The sequence below is a fragment of the Saccostrea echinata genome, unplaced genomic scaffold (assembly GCF_033153115.1).
Source record: "Saccostrea echinata isolate AGI-Se365-2 ecotype Australia unplaced genomic scaffold, CSIRO_AGI_Sech_v1 ptg000005l, whole genome shotgun sequence".
Lineage (NCBI taxonomy): Eukaryota > Metazoa > Mollusca > Bivalvia > Ostreida > Ostreidae > Saccostrea > Saccostrea echinata.
This window is the reverse complement of record NW_026889754.1, coordinates 16,353,247-16,363,722: the sequence shown is the minus strand read 5'-3', so window position 1 is coordinate 16,363,722 and position 10,476 is coordinate 16,353,247.

Below are 10,476 nucleotides of genomic sequence, written 5' to 3'. Positions count from 1 at the left end.
AGCACATTTAAAATTCATTTCAAATACTTTATCTATATAGAATATTTACTGGAAATTAAAAAACTCAAATTATTTAGTTTTTCTCTTCTAACCGGAAGTTGTCGTATTTGTTTCCGGTGGGACGAACATCTTTCGAATCTACGAAAAAGATGCAATAAAGTGATGGAATTTATAATTAAAAAAAGAAAAGTTGAAATTTTCGTTTTCTTTGATCACTTCCTGTGACGACCAGAAGTGACGACTGACGCTCTTAACCCAAATGGTTTTGCCTACATCTTAAGGTCTGTTGTTCATAAAAGTTTGGTGTCTTAATCTCTTACCGTTTCTGAGATCTTGCTCACACAACTTCTCATTTTGAGGACAGGAAAACACGCGACCGGAAGTGAATTTTACAAAGATATTTGACGTTACTCTAGACATTTTTAGTCTGAATAACATATTTAAAATTCATTTCAAATACTTTATCTACAGAAGATATTAATGGGAAAGAAAAATACTCAAATTATGTAGTTTTTCTCTTATAACCGGAAGTTGTCGTTTTTATTTCCGGTGGGACCAACATATTTCGAAACTACAAAAGAGATGCAATAATGTGATGTAAGTATTGATTTAAAAAAAGAAAGTTGAAATTTTACGATTTCTTTGATCACTTCCGTAAACGACCGGAAGTGCCGACGACGAACGAAAAGGCGATTCTGCAAATTTAGAAGTCACGTTCTATGCTCTCCAATAAGTCTCCAGTTCATATCTTTAGCCATTCTTGAGAAAAAGGGGCGACAAAACTTCATTTTAAAATCAGGAAATTGCCCGTAACTTGGAACCAAAATGGAATTTTCCAAATTTTCCTTGTGATGAACAAAGTTCATACAATGACTAATTTTTCCTGAAAGTTTCATTGAAAACGACTGAATACTTTTCGAGAAATCGCGTGCACAAAATTTTGTCAAAAAAAAGAATAATAATAATAATAATAATAATAATAATAATAAGAAACAGTAGAATCACTATAAGGTCTTCCGTGAAGACGGAAGACCTTAATAATAAGAAACAGTAGAATCACTATAAGGTCTTCCGTGAAGACGGAAGACCTTAAATAATCTTAATAATCAGAATCAGTAGAAGGTCTTCCGTTGGAAACAGAAGACCTTAATAAAGCCGGCAGTCACGTGTTATGTTTAAACCTATGAATGCGCAACAATCCGAGGGAAATTAGTATTACTTCATATGACATATCGTCAGACCTTCTACAAATGAAAAGTAATGAGAATTTGAAGACGGGGCAGAGTGTACACAGATAACAGGAGTTAAGAGGCAACTATGTTTACTGTATGTGATCATTAGAAATACGATTGATTAATCAATTTTGCTGGTTTTATTGTTATCAGCCGTTCATACATATTCAGGCCAGTGTTTCCTTCGCTGCTCGGGTCAGCATCATGGTATTCAATGTAACAGGAAAGGAGAAAATTGAGACGGACCAGACCGGCATTCGAACCCCGGTAGTCTTGGCCACAACGCGAAGTACTGACCACTATACGATCAAGACCTTAAGGGGAAGAAGGAACTTAAGTTAAAAAAATGCTTGTCATTTATTTTTTTTTTCATTTTTTGTGTATTTCTAATTTAATATGTCCGATATATCTTAAAGCAGTTATTTCATTAGGTTTCTTTCCTTATTTTAGAGATATTGATTGACAAATACTATTTCCTACAGTGTTTAAGTAGAGTTTTGATTCTCCATGTTTCCGGGCCGATTACTCTGTCCATAATGGGATTTTTTAACCATAGATAAAAATATGTCAATGGACATGTACAGACACGTGCCATAAGTATTCGGTCAATATGGCGGCTTGTTTACGTTTGAAAATGAAAGTACATACTTTGAGTCTCCTGTTTTTCGTAATACACGTCATTGATGACGAAGTGTTCCAGATTTAGATTTTTAGTCACATGAAGTATCACATGATAATTTGTTGTCTTCTGTAGTTTAGCGTAAGTTGTCAGAATTACGAGTTTGAAAATATGGGTAGAACAGGGCGAGAGCTTGGGATGGAGGCGAAAAATATCATTATAGATTTGATAGAGAATGGTCTTTCAAGGTCAGTGAGATGTTGAAAATTCCTAAATCAACAGTTATCGGTGTAGCAAGAAAGTTTTTTGCCACAGGGTCAGTGGAAAACAAAGCAAGAAGTGGGCGACCAGCTAAAATGAAAGAAAGGGATTATCGTGGTTTGGAAAGGCTTGTGAAAACGCATCGTCGGGAATTACTGAGTGACATTACATAAAAGTTTATTGAAGGCAAGACTGAAACTGTAAGTAAGCGGACTATTCAGCGTCATTTACATAAACATGAATACAGAAGGTCTGAGAGTAAGACGAAACTCGTGGGGAAGGAAGTTAATCGTCGAAAGAGACTTGCATGGTGTAGAGAGAAAAGGCGGTGGACAGTTCAAAATAACTAGAATAAAATAATATTTTCTGACGGAGCAAAATCATGATTGGACATGACCAGCGAGTTCATATCTGACGCAAGAGAAACGAAGGTTGGAGACCCGATCTTGTTCAAACCGGGCATCGCAACCCAGGTACGAAGTAATGATATGGGGCTATATCTCTTGGAATGGTGTTGGGACAGTTACACCGGTAAATGGAATCATTTTTGGTGACTAGTAAAAAGAAAGCTTAAGGGACGTATTTCCTTTATTAAATCTAAAGACGATCTCCTGGAGGAAATTCGGGGCATCTGGACAAGCATCAGACCTGAGTATGTTCAGAACCTCTACAAGTCCATACCAAACCGCATATTAAATGTAATCAGACTCAAGGGACATTTAACGAAGAATTACGAAGTAAGTTTAACATAAATAATGTTTTTATTAGTTCATTTCATTATAGCGTATGTTTGAAAATTGATACTTTCGTTTTCAAGCGTAAACAATTAAGCCGCCATGTTGACCGAATACTCATTGCACGTGTCTGTATCTTGTAAAATATATCAGAGTATGAATAGAATATAAATTCAAAAAAGCAAGTTTTTTCTATCACACGGCATCTGGATTGGGAAAATTACGTACTTTTTAAGAAAACTTGAAAAAAAAACTTTATTTGCAAAAAACTCTATCATTCAATATTTGTAAATTTATGTTAAAATGCAAGTCCTTCATTTATACTTAAAGATAGGCTCTTATGCTGAGCGAAACTTCAAGCAACAAAGTCGAAACTTCAAGCAACGGTAGTTATCTATAATTATGTGTACGTATTTAATAAAAAAAAAATCGTAAAAGTGTTCTTCAAAGAAAGTAAATGTTTATACATGTTTATTTTTATTTTATTTATTGTTTTTTATTTATTAATATTTGGAAAAGTTATACGAAGTTGGTGAAAAAACCCTCAATAAGTTGCTAAAGAAAATGCGATAGAAAGTTGCCGATGCCAACTATCTACGAGCTTGTAAAGGGGGGGGGGGGGGTGATACTTGATTTGTGCATTTGAGAAGGACCATCCGGTGACATATAAAATTATAAATCGAATGACAGTACTTTTTCAGGTTTTTTAAAAAACTTTTTTCAGATTACAAGACAAAAACAATTTAAATACATTTTGTTTAGATAAATTCGTGAATGACGTCGCGACTCGCTGGAAATGATGGGCTGGGGAATTTGCCCTTCAATGTTATCTATTAATTAAAATTTCAAATATATTTTTGAAAATATCTTTAATGCTTTCTCATAAAATTTTATAGGAAATCTGACATTCTATAAAATAGTGTTGAAAGTTTTAATGCAACTTTAAAAACAAACCAAGTAATTAGCATAAAAAAGTCTAGCTATTAAAAATCAAAATCGAATTAGAATAATCGGATACTTATAATAAAAGTACTATCAAATATGCGTTACGCATCTCTCTCTCTCTCTCTCTCTCTCGTTTTAAAATCATATCAATAAATCTTTCATTTGTACGTATATTGTCGGACCCAAAAACAAAACTGTTTTTCTCACTCTGAGGCCGTTATTCGATGGGTCGACAAAACGCATTTTACCCGAGAACATAGTCAATAAATGTTTTGTTACACCTTTGTATCTTGTGCTGGCTTCCATGATGTAAATTTACTTAAACTACACTGCGGTTAAAATTGGTCAATTTCGTCAATGTCGAACACCAACGAATGCAAATGAGATTTAGCTGATCCCGCCCACAATTTTGACGTAAGCGGTCCAATTTCTCATCGACAGGTCAAATATCTTACTCCGCGGCCAAACATCGATTTTTTTTATGACCTATCAGTACAGTATTGGGAATGTGTATAGATTTATATAGAAACCAATTTTTAAAGGTATAACAAAATGTTGTGTTGTACTCAGCTGGAAATCTTCAGAATAAACTCTGAAAATATTGTAGGGGGTAAATGTCAAAAGCGATTTTTTGCTCCTCCGGGGGCCCAAATTGGACTAATAAAATCTTGTATCTTGTGCATATGTGTATAAATGATAGAGGCTGTGTTCGGATGATTGAACTCTGTATCAGACAAGGGAGGTCTGTGAGAAAATGGATTATCTGTAAAAATCTGAAGAAACTTTGAGTTGGTAAAGTCATGGAAAGAGAAAGGCGCTTCTGAGTTGCTGATCTTGTAAATGCACGGTTACGCGGTAAAATAAAAAAAAAACATTAACAAACAAAATTAAATTATGCTACTGATACGATTGTTAGTAAAATAAATTAAAATTGATGGAGAAACGTTTTTAATAAGTGGCTATTGTACCAAACTGTGTGAATGTAAAGGGGAATTTTTTTTTTTTTTTGAAAACATCATGACGCAATGTTTTTTGATGTTATAATGTAGCTCCGGGGATACCAAACATGTTGATTTTAAAATTAAGTAAATTGATATCTGTTTCATCGAATGGAATGAAACTTCACACATCAACAAAATAAATATTTTTTTTTAAGAAAATGTGTTCTTTTTGATATTTCTTGAAGGTCATATAACAAACTTTCCAACAACCCTCGTATTTGCGTAGCGTCGCTAGGTTGACGTCATAACGTCATAGTGTTATTTTCCAAAGAAATGTTTTCGCATGGGCGATCGGGATTAAATCCCGAGTATGTCTAATTTTTTAGATTAATTTTTTTCGTTCCAGTTTTGATCTTTTAAAATGATGTTTCGTGGTTTCTTTTTTGTGTGTGTAAGAATTCTGAGATATTTTCACATTTTTTATGAATAAAAAATATACTTAAAATCTTTTTTTAAAGCCATGTTTATTTTTAGGTGCCTTAATAACAAGCGCATGTAAGTTTGATTTAATATGCAACACAGTATCACAAGGATAAGGATGGTTAATCGGATTGAAGGCCTCTCGTTGCTCGCAACGAATATTTAGCATGTCCATTTTTTCTATAAATTCCGATGAAGAATAGAAAATACCCGGTCTGTTTGGGTAATTTGAATTACTCGTGAAGTTTTTTTTAAGAAGTTAAATTCAGACCTGCCCCCAGCACATATACAAAAGAATTCGATTAATTAACTTATGTAGCAAACCGTTCAAAATAATTTTGTTACGCGACGCGATTTTTGTGCAACATTTAGGGAAAATTTATGTGTCCGTCAACAAAGTCCTGCGTATGGCAAGTTAAATGTTGCAATATTCGATCTTTTCAATTCGCATTGTATAATTTTTTATTTGTATTGTATGATTTATTTGTATTCCATAATTTTTCATTTTTATTGTATAATTTTTAGTTTGTAAAGTATATTTTTATTTGTATTCTATAATTTTCCATTTGTATTGTATAATATTTCATTTGTACTGTAAAATTTTTTGTATGCAATAATTTACCACTTGTATTCCATGATTTTCCATTTGTACTCCATAATTTTCCATTTGTATTTTTTAATTTTACAATTAAATTTCCTAATTTTTATTTGTATTCTACATTTTCCATTCCTATTGTAAAAAAATCATTTGAATTGTAAAAGTTTTCATTTGCATTCTATATTTTCCATTTGCATTGTAAATTTCTTATTTGTATTGTGTAATTTCTTATTTGTATCCGATAATTTTTCATTTGTATTGTATCCGAGGATTGTATATTTATTTCGTTACGAAAGATTTCATTGGTCAAGATTTAGCCTGTATCTCGTTGAAAATGAGTGTGATGTTCCGGGTGCTCAAAGCAAATTAGGCTCCTCTATGTATTCGCGTGCATGTAAGAGGACGGCCATTTAGATGAATATTGAGCGCTGGCAGATGGCAAATAAATACTCTGTCCTTTTAAATGTTGTCTGAAAAAATGAATAACTTGATCTTGACTGGTGGTACTTACACCACCCACCCCCATCTCCCTTCACACACACACAAACACAACCGATAAAAAATAGGTAGCAACGTTTACTGTTCCTTCGCCAAACGCTCGGCACTTTAAAGTGAAAGTTGCGGGTCCTTTGGATTTAAGACCTTAATAGCGATTCTCTGTAACCACTTAAACTTCTTTGCCACGCATGGTCACCGATTTTGATGAAACTTTGCCCATTGTTACAACTTGACACCAGAAACATACATCAAATAAAATTTCGTTGCTATGTGTCTTGGTTGCCATGGTAACAGCCAGAAAAGTTGAAAAAATTGAGATTTTCAGCTACTTTAAATCTTTATTAAGCCTTAACAAAGACTAAGAAAAACAAACAAACCCTTCTCCCAAAAACATAACACCTTGTTGCCACTTATGCTATAAAGAAACTATTTAGAATTTATCTCTAAGTAAGTGGTAACCATTTGTACATTTGGAATACATTTTAGATGCTGAAAAATGCTGAAAAACGCTCTATAGTCACAAATGATAGATGTTACATGATCAAGCTCAATCAAGAACGTAAGAAAAACAATGAAAAATATTTGACCTCATGTAATTAGGTATTGGCAATATTATTCTAAAAGTAACTTTCATGGTTGCCATGGTAACACAGTGTCACCATGCAAAATCTGTTACTATGATTGGGTTAATGCTACTATCGTGAGGAAAAACAATAAAATTCATGACCGGCACATATGCATCCTTAGGACCTTGCAACACCGACAACATAAGAAAAATTGAGATTAATTGTTACTTTGCATTGTAACCATGGAAACAACGTACTAGTTGTTTAAAGTCATATTTTTTTGCTGTTTTAGAAATTTACTAACCTTTTAATCAAGAAAAATATTATTGAATCACCTTGAATAGTACTTATCTCGTAGAAGTAAAGCTGAATATCATATATTGATAAAGGTTGTTGAAAAATACAACACTGTTGCTATGGTTACCAAGAAGAGAAAATGTTCGATTTTGTTAATTTTTTGTTAATATTAGACCCTATGTGCCAGCTTTTTGCATCCAGTTAGAGATTGGGTGATAGTCAAAATTGAAAGTCAGGTTAGTTGTTCACATATATCAATCATTAAAGTTTTGGGAATCTACATACAACGGTACGTATCCAAGGAAACAGAGTATTTTTCAGATTTTTATGTATGTTTTTTCGCCTTATTTCCATAGCAACGCACTATTTAAAGAATTGAAATTGAATTTTTTGAAATGTGAAAATTCGGGTCACACCAAGGCCTTTAAAAATTGATCATCAGTTATATAGAAATATGCTTTTTAAAAAGATAGGATAAGATTAAAACACTAAGAGAGTAAATTTAAAATCCCTTCGTGGTATTAAAACCATGGCAACCATTGGCAACCTATAAGAAATATCATATTTTGTCCATGGCATATGTTACAAGGATTTCTTCTCTATTATTTGCTTGCATTTCAACCTATAATTGTCTTTATTCTTAAGTGTATGACTTTATAAAATTAAATGAACAAAATTATTACTTTTGAATGCTTTGTTTCCATAGTAACGTATGTTATAGATGATTTACCAAACTTGTTTATCATGCATTTAAGACACCAGGCCTTCAACTTTCAGAAACAGTCATTGCCACTTGTTTGCTTTGCTGCAAACGTTAACTGTGGGACTCTGAAGATGTTGAAAAATGCCATTTTTCAAACTTTAGGACATGTTGCTATGGTAACCATGACACGTAGCAACCAATTTTTGCCTGATTTGAGTTTACAGCATCAAAGTCTTTTATCATAGAGAGTTTGGAGAAATTCTGAGACTATGCGTGCCACAGCTCCTATATAAAAGTTCAAGTCATTACAGAGAATGGCTCTTAAAAACTGAGGCCCCGTGTCACGGTAGGCGTTGGCACGATAAAGAATCCTCACTGCTCAATGCCCTGAGTGCCGAGGAAAGGTCTAAATTTGAAGCCCTTCACCGGCATATGGTGTCGTCTCTATATGAGTGAAAAATTCTCGAACACAACATAAAATCAAATTCATTTGTATGGTATCCGAGGATTGTACATTTATTTCGTTACGAAATATTTCATTAGTCAAGATTTAGCATGCATCGTGTTGAAAATGAGTGAGATGTTCCAGGTGCTCAAAGCAACTTAGGCTCCTCTATGTTTTTGCATGCATGTTAGAGGACGGCCATTTAGATGAAAAGGGAGCGCTGGCAGATGGCAAATAAATAATCTGTCCTTCGAAATGTCTGAGAAAATAAATAATTTGATCTTGACTGGTGGTACCTCACCCCCCCCCCCCAACCCCACCCCACCCCCCACACACACACACCTTAAGAAAAAGAGTTTTCAGGTTTGGGCAGATTTTTTTTCTTTTCTTCTTCTTTGTCTCTGGTCAATTTGGACATGATTATTCTCTTCTGCAAGAGCATGAAAATAAATAATCTGATTCGACAAAATTTGCCAGCGCCCCCTCCCCCCTTGAAAATTAAATGATCGTTCCTTAGCATCCACGCAAATAGAGGAGCCCAGTTTCCCCGAAACATCTCACTCGTTTCAACACTACACTACAAAAAAGTCTAAAACTACACCAACGAAATCCTCGTAACGAATAAAAAAAATAAACAATCCCTCGGATACAATACAAATGAAAACACTATCGCATACAAATAAGAAATAATACAATACAAATAATTTCATACAATCCAAATGAAAAATTATTGAATACAAATGGAAAATCACACAATCCAAATAAAGATTATACAATACACATGAAAAATCATAGAATGTGGATAAAAATTATACAATACAAATGGAAAATTATACAAATACTAGTAGATAAGATCAAATATTGCAACGTTTGACATGCCATACATGTGACATCATAGAAATGTTTTATTATAACACCTGATTAAACTCTCTTCTCAAATAGACTGTACATCTATACATAGTCTACAAAATTGAAATCAAAACTTAAATAAAATTATATATCTTATATAATATATACTTGTATATATATAATTATATATAATACAAAAAATAGTATATTTCTATTGCATATATTTATATATATAACATGGGTTAAAAAACTCTGATACGCTGAAATGTCTATGATGAACTCTGTTATCCAGCGCGTAAACACTGCGTTTCTCTGCGCAAACACTGTGCAATCACTGTACAAAATCCATGTACCCACTATTAGTCGGAAATTATAATACAATCCATGTAATATTCTGTACCTCCCTGTACATCATAGTACGTACCCTCTGTACAGCCCTGTACACCTCTGTCAAGTACGCCTCCGCTGTACCATACTGTACATCACAGACGTGCACAGTACTCATATTCTTTACAGCACAGTACACCACTGTTGTTAGACAGGATTTTTTTATATTCAGTTTCAACAGCACATTGATAATTTCTATAATGGTTCTGGCCAGGAGTTATCAAACAAGTCATTAAAATTTCTTTCTTCAGTGATCTGCTGCTTCAGTCAAAACATTGACATGATATGTGTGAAGTTAGACTTCAATCGGAGAGGCTGAAATAAATAAAAGTTTATTTATCCATAATATCAAGCTTCAGAAGTGGTAAAATGATTGTTACTGTATATTTTGACTAAAGTATGCACAACTCATGTAGAGTATGTAAATATATTGTCAGGAAGGCTATAGGCTATCCATACAGTTATTTAATAGAGGTGTAACGATACAACAATACATCGATCGTATTGATCACAAGGGCTTACGATACGCTGCATCATACGCATATCGAATCGCCATGTATATATCGTGATACAGTACATTATAATTTTCATTGTTTTGTTTGAAACTTCTACATACAAGCTAACAAATTTTAGTGTTTTAAAATGACTGAAAACAAGGTAGCAAAGAAAAAATACATTGTCAAGACTATAAATCCACCTATAATAAACTTTTGTCAGAGGTATCAAGATATTATTTTTATATTTTCTATAACTGTAGATGTTAGCAATGACTAATGTGTTAAGATAACAGTCAATTCAATTTTTGACAGCTGTATCATGATACATCTTGTATCACATGACCGTATTGTGATATGTATCATATCGTTAAATAGCTTGCGATACTCAAGCCTATTATTTAATTACATGTATTTAATTTAAGTA